The 27,569-nt window shown below is 42.9% G+C and overlaps 1 pseudogene; it reads left to right on the top strand.

Annotated features, from left to right (window-relative positions):
- The first annotated feature begins 1,525 nt into the window (after positions 1-1,525).
- On the top strand, positions 1,526-26,716 carry LOC116833336 (protein 5NUC-like; annotated as a pseudogene).
- The last annotated feature ends 853 nt before the right edge of the window (positions 26,717-27,569 follow it).

Here is a 27,569-nt window from a genome sequence, read left to right as displayed (position 1 = left end):
CACGTTCCTTCTTCAAATCCTGATATCAAATTTTTTTTCCTTATCTGAGATTGTTCCCCATCCCCTGCTTCTTCTGTTTCATAGTCCAAGGCAACTTCCTCTACCCATCAGTTTCAGTGGTCAGCCTCCTTTCAGCTGGGGGCCAGCTGCAGCCAGCCTAGTCATCAGCAGCCTCTCTAAGCCACCACCCCAGCCTCCAGCTTAGTCCAGCCAACTCAGCCAGTCTCTCCCAGCCAGCACTCAGCCACTCAACCTTCCAGCCGGCCTCCTCCTCAACTGAGCTCTCTCACCTCATTATAAAGTCTAGCTCTGCCTCCTTTGGCCAGGTTGCAATTAATTCAGTCACCTTCCAGGTGTGAAGCATGACCGTTCAGGGTTCTTTCTCTTGCCTTGCAGGTGATGGGGGTCACCCCATCACAGTCACATATAATATATCTTATTTTAATGGGATATTTTTAATTGGTTCCATGTATTTATGCCTAATTCTTAATACCTCCTGAGAGGTAAAATTAACCTGATCTAACTTGCATCCATGAGTAATAAATAATCTGTGCCACCTTCGCTGTTAGTAATAACAGCAGTCTGCAGAGGCAACAAGTTTCATTGTGTAAAATGTCATTGGGATCTCAGCAATCTGGTAATGTAGGTGCTGACCAAAGCTGCACATTTTTTTGGATGAATAGTTTATTCAATGAAAAATGAAGTTTTGGGTTAACCGAAACTAGTCGTGAGTTTAGATCAAGTTCAACTAAAAATTTGGGCTGGGAAAAAATGGAATAAATAAATCTGAAAAGGTCAAACTGTTTTGTTTCACCATTTCTGAGACTTTTTGTTTAGAAATAATGTTTCATTTAAAAAGTTAGCTAAAGTATTTAAAAAACAAAAGAGGGTTAAAAACACGCAAAACTAAACAAAAAAAACCCAACTTGTGCTGGGGTGAATGAAATGTTTTATTTAACTCAAAACTACATCTTTTCAGTTTTGTTTCAGTGGAGAAAAATTGAAAAATTTCCATTCTGGGCTGACCTGAAATGTAATTTTTTGGGTTTTTTTTTTTGTTGTTGTTCAGCTTCTGAACTGAAAAATCAACTCTTCACTCTGCTTTAGTGCTGACACTAGTGTTTCAGAGAGGACACAGCTCTAATTCATGGTGGACGGGTAGGGCTTCCTGTTAAGCTGCCATGGCTTGGGAGAGGATTGCTCACTTTCTCTGATCAACATTGTGAAGGGCCCTTCAATTCTGGGCCCCTATTATTGTGTGTGAAGCAGGACGGGGATAATAGCATCCATGTGAGGTGCTACACATAGGCACCTGGCTGCGTGTGGGAGTGAGGGGGACCCATGAGGGCGGCACCCTGAGATGTTCGTGGCCTTCCAGCTAAACCACCAGGGATTCTGTGAGAGCCACAGCAGCTTCTCTTCCCCCTCCCACCAGACCACATGAATCTAGTGGGCTTGGCCCACTCCCCCCGGCCCTCTGGGAGTGGATGTTCAGGCGCCAACTTGCCCTGCTGGGGATGTGGGGATGGAGCCTTTGTTACCTCAGGAGCAGGGCGGCTCCCCCTTGGCCGCTGTAGCTGGGCCTGGGGACAAGGACAGCCCTAGCCCCTGCTCAGAGCTCCTAGACGAGAGCCAGAGTGACCTAGTCATCCTCCACTTCAACGACGTGTATGAGGTGGAGTCCAGGCAGGAAGAGCCGGTGGGAGGCGCTGCCAGGTAGGAGCCACAACTGGCCCAGCCCGAATACTGAGCTGTGGGGGTGGGAGGGAATTGCAATCCTCACTTCCCTTCCGGAGAGGGAGGGAAAGAAACACTCTGTCCCTCCTGGGGTGCTTGAGGGCAGGCATGGCTGCCCCGTCCCACAGGGCACCAGCATGTTTGACAGCCCCGTGCATTCTCGCCCCTTGGCTGGAGCCTTGACCACATTGCTGGCCTGAAAGAAGGCAGCCGACATCAGGCTGTTGTTCCACCTCTCTGCCACACAGGGCTCCTGTGGGGCCTGATTTGCAGGTCTACAAGTGGCCTCTCTGCCTTTCCTGTTGCTGCTTCCTTGGCTGGATCCCAGCAGGGTAAGAGCAAGTGAGAGAAGCAGGCAGTAGCTACAGGGGCCAGCTGGCTTAGTACGGCCCTGGGCTGCCCCTATTAGTCTCCACCATCCCAATGAGACTGCAGTCCCACACGCAGATCCCAGTAACCCTCCCAGCTGCACATCACTAGCACTCAGGATTCCCCAAAGCCTCCACTTATCCTTCAATCCTAGTCACTCCCACGTAACCCCATCTACTCTCCAGACAGCATCCAAACACCCTAGATCCCTACCCTCAGCCCAGATACTCCAGCACCCATGCACTACAGCAATCTCAGCACCCTTCAGACACTCCAAAACACCCTCAAGTACCCACTGATCCAGGCACTCTCAGACACCTTCCTGCACCCACCCACCTACCACGCACCCCTGGGCACCCTCATCTTCCCACACATCCAGAAACCCACCAAGCCTAGTTTTGTGCTACTCCATGTGTGACTTCTGATCAGAGTGTGGACCATAAACCGAAGCTTATGGTTATTTGCAAATAATTTCACAAAATAATTTGCACAAGATGTCACACACAGAACTACACACAGTTTGGCAGCTGTGAGGGGTGGGTAAAAGCCAGGAAATATTCTTTCCCTTCCCTCTCTTTCTGGGATATGAGATGCAAAGAATATCCATTCCTTCCCCCTCCCTGTTATACCAGGAAAGATGGGGAACAAAGGGAATAACTCTTCCTGCACCGTCCCATGCTGACATAAAATGTTTGTGGGAGAGATGGACTGTAAGGGAAAGTAACTTCATCTCTACCCCCTCTCACAGTTCAGGGCAACTGCACCTGTACTCCCCCCCTCTGTGGTCCACCAACAGCACCCAGCCTAAGCAATCAGCTCGTCAGCCATCATCTTTCTTGGGTAGAGACCCCAGTCTCCCTTCCTCTGGACTGGGGTTTCTCCAGGCTGCACAGTTCCCTGCCTAAATAAGATATTCCCAGCAAGACTGCTTAAACAGGCCAGTGTCTGCACTTTGCATTCTCTTTGAAGACTATGAACAGCCTAATGGCCTACAGTTATAAGTTATAGACCAACTCTTTATAAGCAAACATTTATTCTTCAGATGAAAGCATTACAGAGAAAACATCTTAAAAATAAAATAGAAGACCCTACACATATGCTTACCAGAGGTCACTCTCTCTCTGCAACTCCAACCTTGGGCTCTGGTAGATGTCAGTTGTTCAAAACCCACAAATGGGTTTTCTCTGTGGTTATAAGTTCATAACTGTGTCAGATTCAGAACCAGCACCTCCGGGAATGTTCAGTCTTTTCCTTTATATAGCTTGGGCCTTTGATCTTGGCCTAATGTAACAGGTGATCAGCAGACAAAGGCTGTCATAAACAGATAAGTAAGAGTTAATAGAACAGAAGTACTTCATGTCTCTTTTGACTGTAAAGGGTTAACAAGATCAGTGAGCCTGACTGTCACCTGACCAGGGGACAGGATACTTTCAATCTTGAGGGAGGGAAGTTTTTGTGTGTGCTGTTAGTTTTTGGTTGTTGTTCACTCTGGGGGCTCAGAGGGACCAGACGTGCAACCAGGTTTCTCTCTAATCTCCCTGATACAGGTTCTTATATATTCAAATAGTAAGTACTAGGTAGATAAGGCGAGTTAGGCTTATGTTTGTTTTCTGTATTTGCAAATGTGTATTTGGCTGGAAGGAGTTCAAATTTGTATTTNGAGAGGTTATATATAATCCAGGCCCCCAATAATACACAAACTCTTCATTTAATACAATGGACCCCGAAGATACTTAAGCCTAATTCAATAGGATTTCCTATGTATATTGCAGGAAATTGCCATATCTGTACCTAACAGGATGTGCTGACTCCAGAGCTAACTCATCATCCTGCCACTCAAATCCACACCCGTGTACATTAATTGAACTTTGATTGAAAAACAGACAGAAGGCAGAAATAGGTAGGACTGGTTGCTGCTATAGCACCCTTCCCCTGAAGCAAAAGGGGAAGGTAGTGACTCACTGTAAATATAAAATATGGTAGTGGGTTCTGGTTAAGGCCTGAAGGGACTCCCAGGTGATCACCTCATGATATTGTCACACACACCATTCTTGGATACTGAGAAAGGGAGGCACCAGGCACCATTCCTTTCAGACTTTTTAGTGACACCAGGAAAAGGAGTGCTCTGAGGAAATTCTCCCACCCTTTAATTCCCACCTAGGATACCACCAGGAAAAGTATGAGAACAGGGAAGTGCCCTCTCCTTTTATCCCTCCAATCCCATTGTAATGATGGAAGAGGATGGAACCAAGGAATCTGGCCTTACACCACTGTCTCCATTATATTAGGAAAGGGATGGGAGGCAAGATTTGGCCCATAGTTCCCATGTTGGGCAAACGGATGCAGAAATCAGCAATAACCCCCACAAGCTAGTATAGTATTTGAGAAAGTTTACACTTATAGTGTATAATATCTCCCAATATGGTGGCACCTACTTGTGAACCATAGCTATGTTTGTATTCTGAAAAGGGACATAAATTCTTGTTTTGCTCTAAAAGCAGGTGGCTAATTTTTTGAAATTAGTTTTTATATACTTTTGCGTTTTCTCAGTAGTTTTTGTTTATCTTTTGTTTGTGTATCTCTTTATACATTTTTTCATTAGTAGTCCTTGAAATTGGGTTTGATCTGAAATTTGTCCTTGGCAATCCAACCTTTCATTGTTGACTGATATCTTTTGAAAAGTATTATCTAGCTAGCCTAAATTTGGTGCAGAGGTAAATCCTGGGTAGATGTGGTACAATGTGTAGTTGTTTGGGTGTTTTAAAATTTGTACTTAGGGTCACTTTTATTGTTATTCATTATAGCTGAATGTTAATGTGCCAGCACTGATGCATAAACTTTTTGTGTGTGCTGGTATATAAACTGGCACATAAACACCTGTGTGCCAGCGCATACACAGAACTTTCTCTGTCAGATAAAAACCTTCTCCATCAGGAGCTATACTTTTTTGTTCAGATTTTTATGCTACAGTGTGGAAGGGTTTTATGTGCCACTGGGCATAACAGAGGAAGGGTTTTGTATGCTGTGGCTGGCAAATTAAACTTTTCTCTGTGAGCAGCTGCACTTCTTCCCTGAGCCAGGTTCACCCCCACCCTGTCTCAACCAAGTCCCAACCCCCACTTAAATGTTATAAAATCTTAGGAATTAATACACAGAAAATTCATTGTGAAGCAGTTATGAGTACTGCACACATAACACAGCTGACATGCTCACACAAAAGCAAGAATATGAGAAAGTAAGCCACCTAACAGTTTATACCTTCTTCTCTTCCATCCACAGGCACATTACTGTTACCACTCCTACAGCCACAATACACTAGAGACCATGCCCCAAAATCTTAATGCAACCCCTATAGACACTGGCCTTCCATCAAGCTTTTCACCAGAGGATCACACCCCCACTTTAAGAAAGCAGCTTAAATGTTTAATGATTACTGGATTCAGAAATTGAAGACAGCTTGTGGGGAAATCCTGCAGAGATTCAAAAAAATGAAGCACATTCTTATATTAAAACAAGCTTTTAAAATTCACAAGTATTGTGTTGCTGTCAATAGCTGCTGATACTTATTCCGTCTATGTTGAGCTAAAAATTGTGATTTTTTTTTTCTTCAGAATATAGGATGTTCTCCTTTAAAATGTAGATTTGAATTATAGTTTAAAAGCAAAGAAAATATGGTTAATTTCAAATGTTTTGTTCATTTGCATATTCTTCCTCATTTTTCCTTCTTCATCTTCTCTTTGTCCTTCTGTCATCTGTTCTTTCCTTTCATTTCTTTATTGTTTGCTTCCTATACTTCCTACTGTTCCTCTATTTTTATATTTCACTTGTCTTCCTGTTCTAATTTTATTATTTCCATCTTTCTTTTTGCCCTGCCCTTTTCCCATCTCCTTTCTCATCAATCACTTTTTCACACACTTTCCGGACCAAGTGGACATGTTCATTTCTTTGTTTTCTTGTGTATCCAAGTGAGAATTAGAATGATAGTTTTGGAGCTAGGATATTTGATGCACAAATAATATAGAATTCAATCATCTTTTCCTTGCATTGGGGCTAAAGCTGGTAAGATTATGAAACACCATCCTGAAGAATTCATGATGAACTGATTTTGACCAAAATACTATATGTACATCTAAACTGAAAAAAAAACCAAAAACTAGAGACAACTTGATCAGAAGATGTAGAATCTATTCTGTTGGTAGACATAAAGTGCCAGATTTTTAGTCATGCCCTGGCCCCTTTGTGCTGAAAAGGTGATGGAAAGAGCTGTCCTACTGTGGGCAATTCCAAGATTGCATATAGTATGCATAGCTATAGCTATTGTCACATGCTCAAGGTAGGGGACAGTCAGGGCTAGACGGAGCATTGCTAGAGAAAGTTACAGGAGTGATTTTGTGCTGGCAGATGTTCGATCTTGCACCAGGATTGAGACAGGAGGAATCTCATTGGAAATATGGGAGAAGTGCCCCCAAAGGTGCATTGAGCAGAACTCAGGTGCCTGATGCCCCTGAAGATCTAACCCAAGTAGGAAGACAGAGAATTAAAACACTGCCAGTCTATAATGACTGACACAAACTGGAATACGCACTCTTGTATAGGTCACATTGAAATTTAAGCAGGATTGATGAAATTAAACGTACTGAGGTCTAATGTAAACAAATCTCCTAACTTTAGTAAGAAAGGCATGGTACTGATAAGTGTTAATGTGTGTGTCAGGGTATTATATTCATTAATGAGAAGTATTTCAGATGGCTTGAACTTATTAAGCAGACATCTGTTTAACATTATCCAGGCCACATGGGAAAGTGCTGTGCTTTGTTAGATTCTATTATTTAGTCTGAATGTTTAAACGGACAGGATTAAAAAAAAGGTGATCCAGACATGAAGTATCTATGTCCTTCTGAGTGCCTCCATATGTAAATCTGAAAAATCAGCTGTCAAGGAAGTACAAAGAATGATGAACAGCTGGTTGAAAAGACATAAGATTGAAACTTGAAGCTAGGAGACAGTGCATTGTAAGATAGTTGGATGTGCTAGTGTTATCAAATCTGATGTCTATTTAAAGGACAGCAAAAAGAGTCAGACCAATTCTGTTTTCTTCAGGAACAAACAGTGAGTTACACAAACATATGACCTTTGTTACTGGGCCCAAATCTGTTCTTCGCATGCAAACAATGACTAATGTGTACCTCCATGTGGGTCAGTGTAATGAAGGGAAAAGGAACAGAAAAGCTCAGGAGTCCATTAAAATATCTTTAATTTAAGATACCATAGGAAGTAAGAAATCAAATCACTAAAGTTCCCATGACAGCTTCATAAGATATACCTCTTTATAAATTTTTCCCATAAAAGCTCTCTAATTGCATCCTTTCACAAAGCCTCCCGCTCTCCTTAAACATGAGCCAACTTCCAACCACAGTAAGACCCACAGGCTTCTGCCTAGACTAAGCTTTCAAACTGGAACAACACTTTGAGGATTCGAGATCCCCTAAAATGGATTAGCACACTAGAGTGAGCCCCTTTGCACTGAAGCACCCTTTATAGTTGCTGAGCTCCACCTCTAATAAATTCTGGCCAATCATATACCCTCTCCTGACTTAAGATGGCCTCTCACTGCTACAGGAGAACTCTATGGATACATTTTCCTACATTAAAAACACACTTTAGTTCAGGACAAAGGCAACTAACCAGAGGAAAGGAGAAACTGACTCTGTAAAACATACTCTTCAGCTGGTTTCTGCTTTTTGGTTTCTCCTTGTGACATAGGACTCATCTACACACAGACTTGCACAAGTGTTTTTTTACATTCTTTTGTATTTAAATGTAATGACTATGAAATTGACACACAATATAGTCACTATGGAACAAACACTCACAATATACAAATATTGGTATCTAGTTTAGCATCCAAGAATCTTAAAATCAACTTTAGATTTAAGGATAACACCACTTCAGTTATGATTAGTCATGTAACTCTTGGATACTTAGCCTTTTCTCCCACTACATTTGCCATTCCTGCCACACTTTTTTCATTTTGCAGAATCAATATTTCTGAAAGCAACTTTTATTGTCAATCTGCTTCAGGAAGTGCTGTTCTCAGAAGGATTGACAGAACACTGGTAAAGTGATTTAATGGCAGCAACATCAGCATTGATGAAATATTCCAGTAATTTGTACATGTTTTAAATATGAGGAGGATGGTGTAATATGGAAGAAAGAGAGGAAAGGGCTAGAAATGTGTGTTGAAACAAAGACAGGGGAGAAGGCTAAAAGATAAGAGACAATATTTGGAAAAGAAGAAAACAGATAAGATGGAAATAGAAGAGGAAGGGCATGAGGGTGTGAAAGTTGAAATGAAGAAATGGAAAAGACAGGAGGATATTTGTTGTTGTTATTTATTATTTGTGTTAACATAGTACCAAGGGGAAAATGGTGGTGCTATTTTCTGCCTCCAACTTCTCCCTGTTTCTTTTCCTCCCTTTCTGTTCAGAGTGACAGAGAGTCCTGTGGCACCTTATAGACTAACAGAAGTATTGGAGCATAAGCTTTCGTGGGAGAATACCCACTTTGTCAGATGCATGTGGTGAAAATTTCCAGAGGCAGGTATCGATATGCAGGCAAGAATCAGTCTAGAGATAATGAGGTTAGTTCAATCAGGGAGGATGAGACCCTCTTCTAGCAGTTGAGGTGTGAACACCAAGGAAGGAGAAACTGCTTTTATAGTTGCTTTGTTTATCTGAGCTGCTGGGTGTCATATCTGCAAGTGAAATAAGTCAGCAGTTTTCTTTGGAGTCTGTCCTGACGTTTTTTTGCTGCGATTAATCTGCTATTGTGTGTCTGTTGGGTTGAGTTTCTTCTACGTTTTTTGTGTTGTCATTCCTAATATCTGACCTGTGTCCATTTATCCTTTTACGTAGGGATTGTCCAGTTTGGTCAATGTACATAGCAGAGGGGCATTGGTGGCACATGATGGTGTATATTGCATTGGTGGACATGCAAGTGAATGAACCAGTGATGGTGTGGCTGATCTGGTTAGATCCTGTGATGGTGTCGCTGGTGTAGATATGTGGGCAGAGTTGGCATCAAGGTTTGTTGCATGGATTGGTTCCTGAGTTAGAGTGACTATGTTGCGGTGTGTGGTTGCTGGTGAGAATATGCTTAACGTTGGTGGGTTGTCTGTGGGTGAGGACTGGCCTGCCTCCCAAGGCCTGTGAAAGCGAGGGATGGTTGTCCAGGATGGGTTGTAGATCACTGATGATGTATTGGAGAGGTTTAAGCTGAGGACTGTAGGTGATGGCCAGTGGAGTTCTGTTGGTTTCTTTCTTGGGTTTGTCTTGCAGCAGGAGACTTCTGGGTACATGTCTGGCTCTGTTGATTTGTTTCCTTATTTCCTCGTGCGGGTATCGTAGTTTTGAGAATGCTTGGTGAAGATCTTGTAGGTGTTGGTCTCTTTCTGAGGGGCTGGAGCAAATGCGATTATACCTCAGTGCTTGGCTGTAGATGATGGATCACGTGGTGTGTCTGGGATAGCAGTTGGCAGCATAAAGATAGGCATAGCAGTCGGTGGGTTTTTGGTATAGGGTGGTGTTAATGTGACTGTCACTTATTTGTACCGTGGTGTCTAGGAAGTGGACTTCCTGTGTAGTTTGGTCCAGGATGAGGTTGATGATAGGGTGGAAGTGGTTGAAATCGTGGTGGAATTCTTCCAGAGTCTCCTTCTCCTTTCTGTTCAGAGACTGTCTTCTATAAAAACTCAAAGAATGGAGTGAACACTCCCTCACTTTTCTTTTGTGTCAAAGCATGTTTTCCTAGTTTGAAGCAGTTGACAAACTCTAAAACAGAATTAATTCCACCCAGAAAAGAAAGCTATAAAGATGGTCCAACAGCACTAACCATCTAATAAAGCAAGCTGAAAGTTGTGTTTTTTCTTGTAGATTTGCTGCAGCTATAAAAAAATTCAGTTCCCTGAATCCACTTATAATATTTAGTGGAGACTGCTTAAATCCATCAGCCTTAAGTTCAGTAACATATGATTCCTATATTAAATGCAGTGGGAGTACACTTTGCAGTCTTTGGTAAGTAAATGTTATTCACAGATGAATTTCATAATATCTGTGCCATGTTAGTTTATTTACAGCTACCTTTTACAGGCATACCGACAGTTAGATTGTAAGCTCTGTAGTGACAAAAAGACTTACATTGTCTGTCCCTAGTATTCTTATGTCTTGTAAAACACCATTTATGTTGCTGCATGATGGATCAAATCCTCAACCCAGCAATTAGTCTGAAAGCTGGGGGAAGGGCGGGGGCCTCGATGGACAAGCAGAAGTGTGTGGGAGAGAAATCGTCCCCTCCCTCAGGGAGGTGGGGAACCTTTCAGCAGAGAATACCTCAGCTTGAGAGCTGAAAAGCGCTCTGCAGACACGATGTGTCTCTTCTTCCCTTGGAGCCAGCACCACAGGATCTGTATAATGGCAGCTCCTTTGGCCTTGCCCCTGCAGGTTACTGCACAAGGGAGTTTCTGTGGAGCAAGGCTTCACAATGCACAGGGGAGTGGATGCACCCTGCAGAACCCTCCAAAACCCATCCTTTTCTTGTGCAGCATAACTGCACTGGTTCCCTTTGCAGAATGCCCTCTGCAGCTATACAGGAGGTGGCAGGATTTGCCTTTATAAATACGAGACCAAAGGAGAAAGCAAATACTAGAGGCAAGTGCTCATAACAAAGAATGCCCTGCCAGCAGCCACCTCTTCTTCTTTATATACCAATCAGGCTCTAATTCAGATGCCTCTGATATTCATGAGTATGACAACATATGTCACAGGAGGGAGGAGGCCTCTTAGAGTCCCTGCCTATTTAGGGCTTTATAAGATTTTGGTTTTTGTCTTATAATCAACCTGCAAACCAATAGACAGCCTGTGTAAAAGACAGAACACACGTTTAATGTGTTTGTGAAAAGGAACAGCACTTAGCAAACAGACTAATATAAACTCCACATGAAACCAACTTTCTTTTTGATGCTGGGAGCAAGTGCCCGCTCCTCTGAATAACCTCGGCCCAATAATGTCAGCACCAGTAGACCAGCTAAGCTATCTGATCTTTTCAGGTAGAAGAACGTGTTCCTTTGAACCATAACAAATCAAACACAAACTGTAGCTGCGTCTAGAGTTCTCTTAGGTAAATATATAATCAGACGTATATGCAGTGATGAGCTGCCAAAATCTTAACAAGCAGTTCCCTATAAAATGTTCTGATTTAAGGGATGTGCCACAGAATGTTTTTTTTGTATTTTTCTTTATAAGAAATGGTAATGCATTGAGTCATTGGGAGTCATACTTAACAATAAAAAATACGTCTGTATTTTCCCGGGAGGAATTTTTAAAAAATGTCTCCAGGATGGCAATTTAAGAACCAAGAAGCCTGACATGTCCGGGAAAATACGGCTGTATGTTAACCTCACCTAAAGTTCTTTTTAAAAAGGATGGGCCTGAACTAGAAATGAGCTCCGTTTCACATGTGTGGGTCCCCACCACTCCCTGGGGGTGTGCTAGGGTGACCCGATGTCCCAATTTTATAGTGACAGTTCTGATTTTTGGGTCTTTTTCTTATATAGGCTTGTATTACCTCCCACCCTCTGTCCCGATTTTTCACACTTGCTGTCTGGTCACCGTAGGGTGTGCACATGTGTGGGTCCCAGCTGCTCCCTGTCCCCCTCATTGAAGCAGGTGTGCAGGGTTACTGCCTGGGAACTGCAGGGCACCAGTGGATGTGGGGCCGGCTGCAGACAGGGGCATGGGACAGGGCTAGCTGGCGGCAGCGGGTGTGGGGATGGCTGCAGGCAGGGCAAGGGTTGCAGAGCTGGCTGAAGACAGGAGGATGCGGGGTTGGCTGGAGGCAAGGGGGTATGGGGCTGGCAGGAGATGGGGGTGTGGGGCTGGCTGGAGGCAGGGGGTGTGGGGCTGGCTGGAGGCAGGGGGTGTAGGGCTGGCTGGCTTTGGGCAGGGGGGTGCGGCAGCAGTTGGCAGGGCTGGAGACAGAGGAGTGTGTGGCTGGCTGGCTTTGGGCAGAGGGTGTGTGGCAGGGGTTAACTGGAGACAGGGCGGGGATGTGGCAGGGGCTGGCTGTGGGCAGGGGATATGGGACTGACTGGAGATAGGGGCTGGCTGCAGGCAGGGCAGGGGGTGCGGGGCTGATGCGGGGAGGGCAGGGGGTATGGCAGGGGCTGGCTGCGGGCAGGGGGTTCAGGGCTGGCTGGAGACAGGGGCTGGGTGCGGGCAGGGGGTGTGGGTACACACAGGGAGAGGGTCTCGGAGCAGCCCAAGCAGCAGGATGCAGCCCAGGCCCAGCAGAGCAGCCGGGGACCTACCAGGCAGCAGCGGGAGCCCCAAGGCCAGAGGTCAGGGGAGCAGCAGCAGCAACAGGGCCAGGTGGCAGCCCGCATGGCTCCCGCAGCACAGTGCGGGAGGAATTACAGACTTCCCGACTGGAGCCCATCAAAGCCACGGCGCCCCCTCCTTGCAGGGAAGTGGGTTAACAACCGGTTCTAAAACCACTTCAAAATTTAACAACTGGTTCGCACGAACCGGTACGAACTGGCTCCAGCTCACCACTGCGTATATGTATAGCTAAGGCAAGAGTAGCACTGGAGGTGCCATTCTGCCCAGTGCCAGGGCTTCTTCCTGGGCAAAAAGCGGGGAAGAGAAATGTATAAAGCAGCTACTTATTCTTCATTATATTGGGTTTTTCAAATGTCTTTTCCGATGCAAACTTATTTGAGTGGATGAGCAAGGTCAGCTAGTCTTTTATTTTCCTTTCTACTTTTTGGTCACTGCTTTGCAAAGCTTAAAAAACAAACAAACAAAAAATAAACCAAAACACTTCTGTATCACCAACTTTGTATTTTCCTAGTCTTCCTATTCAAAATATACAGTGTACATTTCTATAGCACTGTATAGACCATAGCACAGTGATCCCCAACCTTTTCGTCTGGCGGGTGCCAGACGAAGGACTGTGGCGGCGGTTGAGCATCTGCTGAAATGCCGCTGAGTTTCTGCGGCATTTTGGTGGTGACGCCTCTTGATGACGTCGCTTGTCAGTGGCAAGTGGCATCATCAAGAGGCGTCGCAGCTGAAATGTCGCAGAAATTTGGTGGCATTTCGGCGGATAATCGACCGCTGACCAGGATGTTGGGCACCCCTGCCATAGCACTAGATAAAGGACCATATTTTCAGAGATGTGTATGTTTATAAAAACCTGTATTTGTTCATGTTAACAGACACTTATGCATGAAATTGTCCCCTTTTGCATGTTCATAGAGTTTGTTTCAGGCCTGTGGGTTTTTGTACATTAACGTTTGGACCGTCCTCTCAAGCAGTTTGGCGTACAGAATTGTTTGGCATAATGCACATTAGATATAGGGTTCCTGAAAGTCCGATACAATACCACAAATAATAGCTCCAGGACTTGATCCACTGACCTGTTTAATCCTGGCTGTACCAAAAGTCTCTCTTAAAGAAGCCTAATTATTTACACACACCTTTGTAATCTCTGGTAACTTTTGGCATGGTACCAGAAAGCACCTTTTTCTTTCCCCGATCACATTTCAGAGGCCAACCAAAGACATGATATGATAAACTGAGAGATGTATCTTAATTTTTCTCTCAAGAACCTTGCTCTGGGTATTACATATGTTTTTTTTTCTAGCCATAAATATTGGGCTTGCTAAAATTTAGATAATCTATGTATAAAAAAAGTAGATGCATAAAAATGGATATTTTTGGCAAAGCATTGTTTTCCTTTGCTACAGTATAAAACGGGTAACTACAGAAGTAAATGGAATGACTAATGGTTTTCACTGCTGTAAAAGAGAGGAATTTGGTCCTTTAGTTTGAAGTAAAAAAGCTTTCATATCTCTAATGCTATTCTAAATGACATATAAAAACTCAAATTATCTCATATGACCACCTTTTGTTGTTAACCTTAACAAGCTAGCTTCTGGACTTTTGTATTTTTAGGAAACCACGAATTTGATTTTGGTATTGATATTCTGGAAGATTATATACAACAAATGAAATTTCCATGGTTCCTCAGCAATGTATATGACAGATTTACCTCTAAACCACTAGGCCATGGCTCAGTAAAAAAAGTAGTTATATGGAATATTAAACCAATTTTCGTATTGGGATTAGTAGAAGAAGACTGGCTGGATACCTTGCCTACCATTAATAAATCAAACCTAAACTACATTGATTATGTCAAAGCAGGTAATAAAATATCTGCAGAACTTAAAGCAGAGGGAGCAGGACTTATGATTGCTATGACACAGATGAAATGGATTAATGACATCAGACTTGCCCAGAACACCCAAGGAATAGATCTGGTTCTAGGGGGTCATGACCATGATTCTGGAATCAAAAAGGTGAATGGAACTTGGATTGCCAAAAGTGGGTCTGATTTCAGGAAATTCTCAAAAATAAATACAAGAAAGTTTGGTGCATCATTTCAGTATACATTTCAGAGGATTGACATTTTGAGGAACCTAGAAGAAGATTCTTTTATAAAATCAGTGGTGGATGATTATACACAAAACCTGCAGGTAGGCACAACTTCCTTAAATATTTTGTTCTAGGAAAAGAAGATAATAATTATTGTTTTAAGTGATCAGACTGATAACAGTGGGCCAAATTCTGATCTCAATTATGACATAAATCTGGATTAACGCCACTCTATTCTATTCAACAATATTTACACTGAAGTCAGTGAAATTACTCTGCTTGTACAAATACAAATTAAATTGATTTTGCAAACAGATATAAAAGAACTCGTTTCATTTCAAGCCTACCAAATTTGACAGGCCCATTAAGGTGAAACTGAGGGCAAAATTCATTCCTGATGTAACTCCACTGACGTCAATGGAATTATACCGAGAAAAAATTTGGCCCATTACATTTTAATGGCTTCAGCTTATTTTTTTCAATGGAAAATTAAACTTTAAAGTAGCGAATCCATGAGTGAATTGCTAATAAAAGACACCACTTGTCGAACTTAGTTTTGAGATCAAGTATAAGGACAGAAGCCTCAGAACAACAGACAATTTTATCCATTTTGCATTTACAGTAAATCTAGTCCCTACAATATATAATAAACCCCTCATGGCAAAAAAGAACACCATTAAAGTCCCTCTGTCAGTGAATCTGAAGAATTGCAGTGCCTATATACGTGTGAATTAACGAAGTAGTGATAGATCCTTCATTTCAATGGAAAGCCACTGGCCTTAATTAAGAATTTCCCTTCTTTTATTATTATAGCTATTGTTTATTATTGGTATTACTGTTGCACCTGGGAACCTAGAGCTTTATATTTAAGTACATTTCATTTATGACTGTTGACATTTCCACTGAGAATAAAATATTTCTGACAAAATGTTAAAATGCTAAAAAAGCTAGTTCCTCTGACATGCAATATTGATATCATTCATAGTCCATGGCAGCTTCCGGCACAGCTGTCTTTAGTCTGTGTAGGAGGGTGCATCTATGAACTACTGTATTCTACCTTCCTAAAGGGACTGAAGCTCACAAGGACATTTTAATTGGATAGTCTGTATCCACAGGGGTACTAAAAACTTTGAAACTGTTAAACTCAGCTTGACTCTAAAATTGATTGTAATCCCAGGATGACTAAATCTATTTTTAGAGTCTCTATGCTAGGAAAAGTATCCATTTCTGACAATGAATGTCAACCAGTACTCTTGGACTTGTGCTGCATACAGCTAGCTGAAAAAGCGGCCAAGAACAAATTGTTTTTCAGAAAGTTGTTTAAAAATGGTGATTAAACCTCAGAACAGGTTTCTTGATCTCTGCTGTTGTTTGCTGATTACTATTATCCGCACTCTGTCTGTATACAGTATAATACCAAGAAATGACAGAATGGGATTTCCCCTACCTACTCAAACTCAAGAGAACTGTATTTTTATAGGTCTGTATGGAATGTTAAGTTCTCATCAGTGTAGGTATATAATAGAAGCCAGATGGATTTGGAATTGTTGCTATTTGTCCATTGCCAGAATAAATCACCTTCTGTGCATCTATTCAGATTCACAGGGGATTGAGATGAGACTATATTTTTCCATGACTTGGGTTTCTTTTTTTTTTTCTGCTCAAAATTTTAAACATTTTTACAGTGTAATCCTTTAGTTTTCAGGACATAGTTGTTTCAAATAAATAAAGTCTGCTATAAAACCTTCTCTTTTTTAGCTTCTTTTAGAGGAAGTTCTTTGTCACATTGACACAGAGTTAGACGGTCGTGTTTCTACTGTAAGAAGATCAGAGAGCAATCTGGGAAACCTGATAACTAATGCAATGTTAGAAGCTACTCACGCTGATGTAGCATTACTCAATTCAGGTTGTCCTTTTAAAAAATTGTAATCCAGAATGTTTGGAATGTTTTAACATTAATTTACTTGTTAAAGAGAGTAGCAATGTTTGGAATATTATTTAATTACTTAACTAGGAGGGGTCCCAGCCACTCATTTGAGTCAGAGTACATCAAGAAGGCAAGGGATTTGTAAAGGTCAAATGAGTTATCTTTCGCTGATTTTGGTAAAGTTTTGGAGTACGTGATAAGTTTATATCACTCACTCACTCATGCCCGTCACCCCAATCGGGGTATGGGCCGCCAACCACAGATCTCCAGAGTCTTCTATCCTGGGCTATTCGCTCTAGCTGGTTCCAGGTATAGCCCATTTTTTTGCTATCAGCCTGAAGGTCGCGTTGCCAGGTGTTTCTTGGACGGCCTCTTTTCCGCTTGCCTTGGGGGTTCCACCGCAGTGCCTGTCTGGTGATGTTAGTTGGCTGCTTGCGTAGTGTATGTCCTATCCAACCCCACCTTCTCCTTCTGATTTCTTCCTCTGCTGGGAGTTGACGGGTCCTCTCCAAGAGGTGGATGTTACTGATGGTGTCTGGCCAGCGGATCTGGAGAATCCTTCTGAGGCAGCTATTAATGAAGGTCTGGATCTTCCTGGTGGTTGTTTTGGTTGTCCTCCAGGTTTCAGCTCCATACAGTAGGACTGATTTCACATTGGAGTTGAACAGTCGAATTTTTATTGCCAAAGACAGCTCTCTGGAGCTCCAGATGTTCTTGAGCTGTAAGAAGGCTGCTCTTGCCTTACCAATCCTTACTTTGATGTCTGCGTCTGTGCCACCCTGCTGGTCGATGATGCTACCTAGGTAGGTGAAGGACTGCACTTCTTCCAAGGGGCTTCCATTCAGTGTGACTGGGTCGTTGCTGATGGAATTAATCCTAAGGATCTTGGTCTTGTCCTTGTGAATGTTGAGGCCAACCTGTGATGACGTGGCTGCCACAGTGTTGGTCTTCTCTTGCATCTGCTCTTTACTGTGCGAAAGGAGTGCAAGATCGTCAGCAAAGTCCAGGTCATCAAGCTGGGTCCACAACGTCCACTGGATTCCATTCCTACGCTCGTAAGTGGATGTCTTCATAATCCAGTCGATGACGAGGAGAAAGAGAAGTGGTGACAACAAGCATCCTTGTCTGACTCCAGTTCGCACCTGGAAGCTGTTAGTGAGCTGCCCTCCATGGATCACTCTACAGTGTATACCATCATATGAGTTCTTGATCAGGTTGACCACCTTTGCTGGAATGCCGTAGTGCCGAAGGAGCTTCCAGAGGGTCTCTCGATCCACGCTATCGAACGCTTTCTCATAGTCAACAAAGTTGATGTACAACGAGGAGTTCCACTCCACAGACTGCTCGACTATGATGCGAAGCGTTGCTATCTGGTCCGTGCATGATCTGTTCAGCCGGAAACCTGCCTGTTCATCTCGTAGCTGTGGATCGACGGCATCCTTCATTCTCTCTAAGAGAACTCGGTTGAAGACCTTCCCTGGCACCGACAGGAGTGTGATTCCTCTATAATTGGCACAGTTGCTAAGGTCTCCTTTCTTGGGGATTTTGATGAGATATCCCTCTTTCCAGTCTGCCGGAATCACTTCTTCTTCCCATATCTTCTCAAAGAGGGGGTACAGCATTTCCACTGAAGCATCCAGGTCTGCTTTCAGGGCCTCTGCTGGGATGTCATCAGGTCCAGCCGCCTTCCTGTTCTTCATCATGGTGATGGCTTTTCTGATCTCATCTCTGGTTGGTTTATCGCAATTAATTGGGAGGTCCTCGTTGGCTGGGTTAATGTCTGGTGGATTTGGTGGTGCTGGTCTGTTCAGGAGTTCCTCAAAGTGCTCCGCCCATCTGTTCATCTGTTGTTCTATTCCTGTTATACACTTTCCCTGCTTGTCTTTAACGGGACGTTCTGGCTTGCTGAACTTTCCAGACAGTCGCTTGGTAGTATCATACAGCTGTTTCATGTTACCGCTGTATGCTGCCTGCTCCGCTTCTGCTGCCAGTTCATCCACATACTCTCTCTTGTCCTTCCTAATATTCTTCTTCACTGCTCTGTGGGCTTCAGCATACTCTTTTTGAGCTTTGGCCTTTGCAGCTCTAGTCCTGCTGTTGTTGACTGCTGCCTTCTTCTTCTTTCTGTCTTCTATCTTGGTCAAGGTCTCTGCTGTGATCCACTCTTTCTGCTGGTGTTTCTTAATTCCAAGCACTTCCTGGCATACTAACCTAAGTGTCTCTCTCACTTTCTGCCATCTGTTTAGTACACTGTCTTCCTCTTCCTCAGACCGATCCTGTAATACTGAAAACTTATTCTTCAGCATCAGTCCAAAATCTTCCTTGGTCTTATGGTCCTTCAGAAGGCTGACGTTGTACTTCACTCTTCTGTCTGACGTATCTATCCAGTTCTGCTTCAGCTTCAGCTTCAATCTAGCCACCACTAAGTGATGGTCGGACGCCGCGTCTGCTCCTCTTCTAACTCTAACGTCCTGCAAGGATCTTCTGAACTTCTTGCTAATGCAGACATGGTCAATCTGATTTTCTGTCGTGCCTGCTGGTGATACCCAGGTACTCTTGTGGATCCGCTTGTGAGGAAAGATGCTACCTCCTATGACCAGGTTGTTAAGTGCACACAGATCCACAAATCTCTCTCCATTCTCACTCATCTCTCCCAGAGCGTGGGTCCCCATGACTTGTTCGTATCCTGTGTTGTCAGGTCCAATTTTGGCATTAAAGTCTCCCATAAGGATGATGATGTCTTTGTCTGGGAGAATCTCTAATATTTTCTGGAGTCTGTTGTAAAAATAATCTTTGTCCTCCTCTTCGCTGTCATTAGTTGGAGCGTAGCACTGAACAACATTCATCTTAGTCCTCTTCATTTTAGTTCTGAAGGATGCTGTGATGATCCTGGGACCATGTGCCTCCCAACCAATCAGTGCTCTCTGTGCCTGCTTGGACAACATGAAGCCTACTCCCTGTGTGTGGGGTGCGTCGCTCTCTTCATGTCCTGAATACAGCAACAGCTCTCCTGTCAACAGTCGTCTCTGTCCAGCTTGCGTCCATCTTGTTTCGCTAATGCCTAATAGGGTCAGGTTGTTGCTCCTCATCTCTGCTGCAACCTGCACCATCTTTCCTGACTCGTACATGGTCCTCACGTTCCATGTGCCTATGGTAATCCTCCTGGTTGCAAGAAGGGTAATCAGCTTAGTGGCTTCCTCACGGCTTTCACCACCCAGCGTCATGCATCTTCGAGTTGAAGACCCTTCTTTTTCCAGGGTAAAAGTCTCTGTTGTCTCTGTTGTTGGCGTTTCTGTAGCAGGTTGATTTTTTACGGGGTGGAGTTGCTAGCCCCACGCCCAACCCTCCTCCTTTATCCTGACTTGGGACAGCCAGATGGCCCCAAAGGACCTCTCTGGTGGAGTTATAAGTTTATATGCCATACCAAAACAAATGCAAATGTATCAGAATGTCCTCCATTACCACCTTGTTTGAAAACTGTACCCTTTTCTACCCTCCATCTTTATCTCTTAAAGCATATGCTCTCCAAGGCAGGAGCCATGCCTATTGTGTTTGTATTGTTGCTGGAAACAAACTAATGACAGTAGTAGTTAGAATACAACAGTACTGCAATAAGACTAAATATCTAAGCTGAAATCTTGGCCCCATTTTGTAATTCTTCCCCGTTTCCTTCCCAAATAATAATAATAATAATAAAAAATATTAAGAATAATAATGCATTTTAAAAACCCTTTCATTTCCACATGAAAACACTTCACATTGGTACAAAGAACAATTTGCTTCCCTTTATTACCTATTCCAAAATTTGTTTAAAAAAAAAAACCTTCCACAAATCTTCATGGACAAAGTTAGCTTGGTTGGATTAAAATCCCTCTTACTCTGCTACTCTTTTCCTAAGTAAGCAATTATTCTTTTATAAATAGTTTCCCTTTAAAACAAGAAATTTTGCTTGGTGTATGGTTTTATTTTTAAATTGGACATATTATTTGTTGTTACAAGCATGGTTTTTCAGTTTAAAAATGAAGACTGATCCTCCAGACACATGTCACGCATTCTTGTGCAGAATTTAATATGCAAGTAGTCCCATATGTGTAAGTATTTGCACAATCAGGGTCCAAAAATATGCCTACTTCTATTCTGATTTTTGTCATCTTCTTGGTTTTTTTTTTTAAGAGAATGTTGCCAGCATGGCAGTTCTTCAGTGTAGAATTGGGCTTTTGATTGGTTCTTGCTGAATGTTTGTTTTAAAGGGAAAATGTTGAATGTACCTTTTTTTAAATTCCAAAAGGGAGTTGTTGCTTGCGTGTCTTAAAACTGAAAACATGATGGTGCTATCTGGAGTCTTTTTGTTGGTTTTGTTTTTTGTTTTAAGAAGGAAATGATTTGTCATGGTTTTTCATTTTTAAAATGGCAAGATTTTTTGTCAGAAAGATTTTTGTTAACTTAAAATTGAAATTGTTGTTCCAGGAAAACTCACCTTTTTGGCAGAGAACTAAAATTAAAACTTTCAGGCCAAAAAGTTTAAAATATGTATAAACAGGGAATTTTCGTGGAAACTATTCGGTAAGCTTAACTAAAGTCAGTGCTATCCAGCATCCACTCTAATATAGCTGCAAAGCACTTTGTGTTTCCCTGAGAAATAAGTCTACAATCTGTAAAGACTTCCACATATGCTTAATTTTATGCAGTGTGAACAGTCCCATTGAAGTCTCTAAAATTAGCATACTTTTTTATTTTTTTAAATCAATAGGACTATTTACAGCACATAAAGTTAGACATGTATTTAAATCTTTGCAGTACAAGAGCCCATGACATCATTTAAATAATCATTAACAACAATATGAATCTGTTCTCATCAAGAAAACCAACCTTAAAACTTGTATCATTTGTATTAGATAATCAGGTTGTTTTCTTATGGTAGAAAATGGACCATTTTCTTTTATGATGATTGTAGGTACTCTTCGTTCAAACCATATACATCGTGCAGGAGATTTTACTATGCGTGATCTTTTAACTATCCTTCCCATTGTGGACCCACTTCTAGTAGTCAGAATTACAGGAGGACAACTGTTGGAAGCTCTCGAAAATGGAGTCTACAGATATCCAGCTCTTGATGGAAGGTATATAGAATATTTATCCAACCCCTTTTTATATGAAAATGCCAATTGTTCTGAACATTTGTGGAAATTCTTCACACTGTCCCTATGAGTAGCCACTTTAATGCTAACATTCAAATGCTCCAGGGAATGATAAGGATGAATTCACAAGCCTGTGTGATAACTGTATTTAGCATATTAATACACCACTCTAAGCAAGACAAGTGACTAATATAAGTACAAACATAAAACCTATGGATACAGGTAAATTTTGTCACAAACAATGTATGAAAACCTATACAAAATAAATGTGGTTCTTATTTGGAGCTTACTTTTTATAGTGAAAATAACAAAAATGAGGAAACCTGTATATGGCTGGCTAATAGGTATAACATTCTGGAATTAACTTGATCCACAGATAATAGATTGATTAATTGAATGTTCAGGTTATATGAATTAATTGGGTCAGTATGACAGGTTGGGATTTAGCAACTGGTCCAAAAGTTCAATTTGGCTCTTAAAAATGAAACCTGGAAACTATTGTGACAATGGTGCAAGAATTGGAGAATTCAGACCTTTCACTCTGTAATCCAGTAGCCAAGATGTTTAACCCTGGGACCAATGGCAACTGGTAAGAAGAGCCTTTTCAGTGTGGAATTTCATAGAGTAATCAGTGAAAGTACTGTCTTTGGAAACATAGTATTACAAACATACTTCAAACACTGAATTCGTTATTGTGAGTTTATATAGCAGTTTACTGAAGTGTAGTTCAGAATTCTGGAAGGGTCAGTACTTTGATTGATTCTTTCTTCAAACCAATATATATATAGCGACTGGATAGCGTAGTGGTTAAGAGCGCCACCCTTTGATACGGGAGACTGCCCTTTGATACGAGAGACCGGGCTTCAAATCCCGGTTGGTACCCAACTTTCCAGTAGGGGTCCTTGGGCAAAAGACCCCCTAATGCTTCACCTACCTACCTCAAATATGAGAGTGACACGAACTAGGAGAGTCATGCCGGCTCGGACGTCGCCTGGATTAACAAGGTCCGCGCCAGATGTTGAGGAACCAGGACAATCTGACGATAAGTGGGCTACTGGAACAAACCATTCATGGACGAGACAAGAGAACCTGGAATTGATGGAATGCTACTACAACAGTAGACCTAATGAGAGGGGATATATGAAACGTATGAGGGGACTGTGGATGGACAAAAGACCTACATCCACACTTACTGAGAAACAGCTAGTTACCCAACGCTTCAACATAGTAAAGAGGAAGCTGCTCTCACAGCTTGAGATAGACCAACTCCACATTACATCCCAGACTCAAGAAGACCTGGAAGAACAAGTGGATGTGCAGCCCACACCTGAAGCTGAAACTTCACTGCCACCCCCTCCATTGCAGAGCACAGCAGCTGATATGAGGCATAAGATCATGGAGAAACTAGCTACAGTCAATCCTCGAGACCGATTACCAAGGCTCAGTGGAGAAGTACCATCAGATAGTATGTTAGAAGATGCCAATAGAGCCCTCATGACAATCTCTACTACCACCATAACTCAAACCAATGAACTGGTATACGCTACAGCCTCTGTAATCCTGGAGATGCTTGGCTACACGATCAAGAAGAACAACAGTATGTACCCACCCTGGAAAATGAGGTTGGAGGATAAGATCAAGGCGACTCGGAGAGAAGTTAGTCAGCTGGTGGAACTACAGAAGGGTGTAGAGATTAAGGATAAGACTTGGCTACTGAAAAAATACAAGGGCCTGACTCCATCTGAAGCCCTAGAGACTGCTAAACAAAGGCTCACAGCACTGGCTACCAGGCTAAGGAGATACACTAGAGAAGCAGAGGCCAAAAAAGTAAATGCCCTGTTCTCCAAGGAACCATCCAAGGTGTACTCCCAACTGCAGTGCAACAACACAATAACAGCAGAGCCACCAGCAGCAGAAACTGAACAGTACTGGAAGAACATATGGGAGAAAGAGAAGACTCATAACACCAGTGCAAAGTGGCTGCAGGACCTGAGAACAGAGCACAGCAATCTCCCAGAACAGAAACCAGTCACCATCACAGTAGAAGACATCCAACAGTGGGTCAAGAACATGAAGAGCTGGACAGCACCTGGACCAGACATGATCCACACCTACTGGCTAAAGAAACTAACAGCAGTGCATGAACGCCTAGCAGCACAGATGAACCAGCTGCTAGCAGCAGGCTCCCACCCAAACTGGCTAACACAAGGAAGGACAGTGCTGATCATGAAAGACCCCTGCAAGGGGACAGAACCGTCCAACTACCGGCCAATAACCTGCCTCCCCACAACATGGAAAGTCCTATCAGGCATCATAGCTGCCAAGCTACAGGACCACATGGGCCAGTACATGAGCACAGCTCAGAAGGGCATTGGGAACAACACCAGAGGCTCAAAACACCAGTTGCTCATAGATAGAGCAGTCGCCCAAGACTCAAGGTCTAGACAGACCAATCTGAGCACAGCCTGGATTGACTACAGGAAAGCCTACGACTCAATGCCGCACACGTGGATCTGTGAATGTCTGGCGCTATACAAAGTCAACAGGACACTAAGGACCTTCCTCAAGAACTCAATGGGACTATGGAAGACAACACTAGAAGTCAACTCAAGGCAGCTTGCACAAGTGGCCATCAAGTGCGGCATATACCAAGGTGATGCACTGTCCCCGCTGCTGTTCTGCATAGGCTTAAACCCCCTCAGCCAGATAATCACAAGGACTGGATACGGGTACAGGTTCAGGAGTGGAACTACCATCAGCCACCTCCTCTACATGGATGACATCAAGCTGTATGCTAAGAATGAACGAGACATCGACTCGCTAATCCACCTGACGCGGATCTACAGTGAGGATATCGGGATGTCATTCGGACTGGAGAAGTGTGGCCGGATGGTAGTGAAGAGAGGGAAGGTAGTCAAGACTGATGGGGTGGAACTACCAGCGGGCCACATAGCAGACATACAGACCAGCTACAAGTACCTTGGCGTCCCACAGTCACATGGAAACCACGATGAGGAGGCAAGGAAGACAGCAACATCCAAGTATCACCAAAGGATAAGACAGGTCCTGAAGAGCCAGCTCAGTGGGAAGAACAAGATCCACGCCATCAACAGATACGCCCTGCCGGTCATCAGATACCCTGCCGGTATAGTGAGCTGGCCAAAGGAGGACATGGAGGCTGCCGATGTGAAGACCCGGAAGCTCCTCACAATGCACGGAGGTTTCCACCCCAAGTCCAACACCCAGAGACTGTATACCAGCCGGAAAGAAGGCGGGCGGGGCTTGGTGAGCGTCAAAGCCACTGTCCTGGACGAAACCCGGAACATCCAGGAGTACATCAGTAAGATGGCCCCCAAAGATGAGCTGCTGAGAGAATGCCTGAGGCAGCAGCAGACATGGGAGGAAGACCAAGCAGAAGAAGTGCCATGGCAAGACAAGACCCTGCATGGGATGTACCATCGACAGATAGCTGAGGTGGCTGACATTGGGAAATCCTACCAGTGGCTGGAAAGGGCTGGACTAAAAGACAGCACTGAGGCACTGATCATAGCAGCACAGGAACAGGCACTGAGCACCAGATCCATTGAAGCAGGGGTCTACCACACTAGAGAGGACCCAAGGTGCAGACTGTGCAGAGAGGCCTCAGAGACAGTCCAACACATAGTGGCAGGATGTAAGATGCAGGCAGGAACAGCATACACTGAACGGCACAACCAAGTGGCTGGCATTGTGTACAGGAACATCTGCACAGCGTATGGGCTAGACCCTCCCAAGACCAGATGGGAGATTCCACAGAAGGTTGTGGAGAATAGCAGGGCTAAGATTCTGTGGGACTTCCAGATCCAGACGGACAGGCAGGTACTGGCCAATCAACCAGACATCGTGGTAATAGACAAGGAGCAGAAGACAGCGGTGGTGATAGATATAGCAGTGCCAAGTGACAGCAACATCAGGAAGAAGGAATATGAGAAGCTGGAGAAGTACCAGGGCCTGAAAGAGGAACTAGAGAGGATGTGGAAAGTGAAGGCCAAAGTGGTCCCAGTGGTGGTAGGAGCACTCGGGGCTGTGACTCCTAAGCTGGGTGAGTGGCTCCAACAGATCCCAGGAACAACATCAGAGCTCTCTGTCCAGAAGAGTGCAGTGCTAGGAACAGCTAAGATACTGCGCAGAACCCTCAAACTCCCAGGCCTCTGGTAGAGGACCCGAGGTTGAGGAAGACACATACCACCCATAGGGGTGAGAGGAGAATTTTATATATATATATATTAACTACCAGGTTTCCTCAAGTAGCAGGAATGGAATTTGGATTTGATCCAAATGCAGAACCAGGGCAACAAATTATAAGAGACTCTATAAAGATTCAAGGACAATATCTCAAGAAAAGCAAAGTCTATCAACTTGCCATTTAGGAGTACTTAGCTGACGTAAGCGCTAATGTGTTTAAATATTTTGAATGATTTTCATGCTTCAAGAATGTTGTTTTTATGAAATACTGACTTATGTTGATGGCTTAATTATGGCTGTGTAGGGAATTGCAATTTGACTCCATTGTAGATGTTGTTCATTCCGTCCATCCCCAGAGTTTCTATCTGTCTTTATTTTTTACACAAATTTCTATAATTCACCACCCCTCTTTTAATTCCTTGCAAAATATTAGACCTGATTTCTGAGTGTGCTTTAACTTTCAGACTACACACTAAAATTCTGTTGGTTAATTTTGCACACGCAAATATTGTTTCTGCATATTTAAATCAAGTGGTAGGGCACCCAGTAGACCCAATTACTGTACTTACCTGCAAAATGTATGTGTGTTCAATTTGGAAGTTGTTTGAAAGTCTGTCTCCTAACATTCAATCTTACTCTGTTACTGAATACAATATTTTTAATCAAATCAACCATAGCTACTATTCTATCAAATTTGTATACTTATTTATAATGGTTTAGAAATTTACAATTAAGTGCTCATATTTTAAAGATATTCTTCATTAAATATAATTATTACTTTTCAGGGAAAGGATGGCTATGTAATGTTTCAGAATTGTCCTAGGATGTGATACAGAAACTGCACAGATACTTTCCACAGTTGTTGTTAATCAGTTTGAATCTATCCAGATTGTGCATGGCATCAAAAAGTGCATCTCCGGTCACCGAATGAGTTTAATTACCAAGTCCAAATCAGTATCACTAACAGGTAATTTAAAATATATAATTTGAGGCAAAATGGCCTACAATCCTTACTGTGGACTTTGGGAACCATTGCAATTACAACTAATTAAGTGTATTTGTTCCTAACTTTCTAAATTTCTTGTGCAGCATTTAGTGATTTACCAAAGAATAATCTCTTTATCTGTGAAAGGTAACAATCAGGGCATATGATCCGTTGTGTGGGAATGGGACTGACCACTTTCTCCCAGAAGGTTGTCTTCTGCAGAGGGAGGGGTGGCAGGCTGCACAGGGAAGTTGAAGGAAGGAGATTTTTGAAGGGATGGAAAGATGGAGGAGGAACATAACAGACTTCAAAAGCTTAAACTCCTAAATTAGCATGAAATTCTGGTCTCCTTTGTCAGTCTTCAGTAAGAGGACTTAAGATGAAGGAACAACCTAAACAAGCTCATGGACCTGTGTTTAGCCACAGGGATTTGTATTCCTAATTTACCTAGATAGTTCTGAAAATCTCACCCAGCATTTTGTTCTTTAAAGTTCTTTACCACGATCCCCAGTTTTTTAGTGTCAGTCTCTTCCAAATGAATATTAGGCAAAAGCTACCTTCTTTAAGAATATTATTTACTTGTCTGAAGGAGTATCAGTCAATATCAGAGGGGTAGTCATGTTAGTCTGGATCTGTAAAAGCAGCAAAGAGTCCTGTGGCACCTTATAGACTAACAGACGTTTTGGAGCATGAGCTTT

This window comes from Chelonoidis abingdonii, chromosome 6, assembly GCF_003597395.2.
Source record: "Chelonoidis abingdonii isolate Lonesome George chromosome 6, CheloAbing_2.0, whole genome shotgun sequence".
Taxonomy (NCBI): domain Eukaryota; kingdom Metazoa; phylum Chordata; order Testudines; family Testudinidae; genus Chelonoidis; species Chelonoidis abingdonii.
The sequence above is the reverse complement of the archived record's forward strand: the minus strand, read 5'-3'. Positions and strand labels throughout refer to the sequence as shown.